Here is a 2,605-nt window from a genome sequence, read left to right as displayed (position 1 = left end):
AGCAGGACATGAAAAGAGGGGAGAGAGAGAAAGAGAGAGACAGACAAAGAGTGAGACACCGAGGGAGCACCATGGGTACAGGACGCAGGAGTGACCTTCAGAAAAAAAAGTCCTCCTCTGGCACACTGTGAAGGAAGCTAAGACTCCATAAAATGGGACTGGGAATGCATCTGTTATGTACTCAGCCACCTTCCAATGGCCCTGGAGGATACTCCTTTCACCGAGGCATTAAAAACTGTCCAGTGATGGGCACCAGCACTGCTGAAGAGCTTTGTGGTGCTCGTCATCTGTAGGCTGAAGATGACAGTGGGTGATGCAGTGGGTGATCAGGTCCCCTGATCTCTATGGAAATGATGGCATCCTGAAGTGGTGGAAGCCAGATGGTTATGCTTAACTGTTGGAGACAACTAGGCACAATAGCCATAGTAAGCCACAGGGATACAAAGATATCAGCTTTTTGTTGTTTTTTACTTTCAGAGATGTATCATAATGGTTAATGAATCACAAGACCTATAGGAAATAGATAAGCAGCCTACTACGTGCTGTTAGAAATACATAGATGGAAGACTTAACTATTGTCATCATGGTGGGGTTCGTGGCCTCTTACCCAGTTCCTACACCTAAGCCAGTTCACAGAGCCAGAGCTTCTTGATTGAGGGGAAGGTAAAATCCCTTTGAGGAAGAATCCTGAAATTCCACCACAGGCATATAGAGTAAATCTTGCTCTAAGAGTCTAAGCCTTCCCTACAGGTACCTGAAGCCATTTACAACAACTGTACTGGGAAAGGGAAATTCACAGAATTTCCAGGTCTTGTTAGATGCTGGCTCTTAACTGACACTAATCTCTGGAGATCCAACAACTGCACTGTAGTCTACTAAGTAGAGATTTATGGAAATCAGGTGGCACATGAAGTCTTGGCCTAGGCTCCACCCCACAATGGGCCTAGTAAAACCACAGACCTACCTCCAGCTATTTCCATGGTCTCAGAACGTATGATGGGAATAGAACACTCAGTAACTGGCAGAATCCCTACATCGGTTCTATGACCCATGGAATTCAGGCTATTATGGTTAGGACGAGGTAGAAGCCCTCAGAATTATACCCCCTTGCCCCCCCAAAAATATTTCAGTGGAAACTTCAAAGATTACTGTCACCATCAAATACTTGATTCTTATCACATTCCAGTATCACCTGCCTGCTTTTCTGAAAAGCCAGATGGATTGTGGAGAATGACTGTAGGTTATTGCAAATATAATCAGGTGGTGATGCCAATCATAGCTGTAGTTCCAGCTGTGGGATCCTTACCCTCAGCCTAGAAATGTTTTTCCAAAATCTATTAATAAAGATAATTAGAATCAGTTAGCTTCATGTGACTGGGACAAGTATACCTTGATTGTCTTGCCTCACAGCTATGTCAACTCTGCTCTATTAAGAGGGACCTGGATTTCCTTGATATCCCACAGAACATCACACTGGTCCATTACAGTGATGATACAATGCTAACTGGACTTACTAAGCAGCGAGTGGCCAGCACTCCTGGTGCTGCCTGCATGCAGAGGTGGGTGATAAGTCCTGGGGAAGTCCAAGGGCCTGCCACACCTGTGCAATGTTTATACAGTGGTCAGGAGCGGGTCAGGCTGTCTTCTCTAACGGGAGAGGCAAGTTGTTGTACCTCAAACTGCCCAACACACACACAAAATCACAGTAATCATGGCCTCTTTGAATTTTGGAGGCAATGTAAACCACATTTGGGCGTTCTGCTCTGATCATTTACCCCGTTTTGAGTGCTCATCAAAGCAAGAAAGGGTTCTGCAGCAGGCCCAGCCCAGTGCACAGGCTGCCCGGACAGTACAACCTGGAACCAATGCAACTGCCATAGGCAGAGACAGATGCTAAATGCAGCCTCTCATGAGCCCAGTAGGAAATCACAAAGCTGATCTCTAGGGCTTTGGAGGAAGGCCATGCCTTCTCTTGCCTACACCATAGGGTGCCAAATAACTATGTGCCCACCATGTAATGGGTATTATCTGGGCCACAGAACATAAAAGTGGACATGAACAGCAGCTCCATTGTGAAATCAAAATGACACACGTGAGATCAGACCAAGCCAGTCCAGGAGCCCCCGTAAACCACACAAGCAGATGACTCAGACTCCTTGGAGCCTGTTCCCACTCCTTTTTGCCTCTCATCAACTTACACCTGTCGCTCCCTGGAGACCTGACAGTTAAGAGGGAAAAGTACAGGGTTGGTTTACAGATGAATCTGTAAGGTATGCCAGCACTAGCCAGAAATGGATAACTGCTTAATTACAGCTCTACTCAGAAGAGCCCCTGAAAGACAGTAGGGAAATCCTCCAAAGTAGAATTGCAAACAGTACATCCAGATACACACTTCATGTGGAAAACAAGATGCAATTCAAGGGCAATGGCTGATGGGTGCACTCAGGAATCTGGAAAGAATACGACTGGAAGATTAGTGATAAAGAAATCTGTGGCTGGACCTCTCAGGATGTATGTGCATATCATGTGAAGATATTTATGTGCTATATAAATGCCGACAAGGGGACATTTACTGTGGAAGAGGCCCTCAAAAATCAGGTGGCAA

General features: G+C 45.8%; 1 protein-coding gene across 1 annotated transcript in view; it reads right to left on the bottom strand.

The window, feature by feature from the left end:
• Positions 1-2,605, bottom strand: part of ENTHD1 (ENTH domain containing 1) — a 77,866-nt gene that overhangs the window by 27,935 nt on the left and 47,326 nt on the right. The gene's annotated exons all lie outside the window — the stretch shown is intronic.

The sequence above is a fragment of the Myotis davidii genome, unplaced genomic scaffold, assembly GCF_000327345.1.
Source record: "Myotis davidii unplaced genomic scaffold, ASM32734v1 scaffold428, whole genome shotgun sequence".
Classification (NCBI taxonomy): domain Eukaryota; kingdom Metazoa; phylum Chordata; class Mammalia; order Chiroptera; family Vespertilionidae; genus Myotis; species Myotis davidii.
This window is presented reverse-complemented; position numbering and strand designations above follow the sequence as displayed.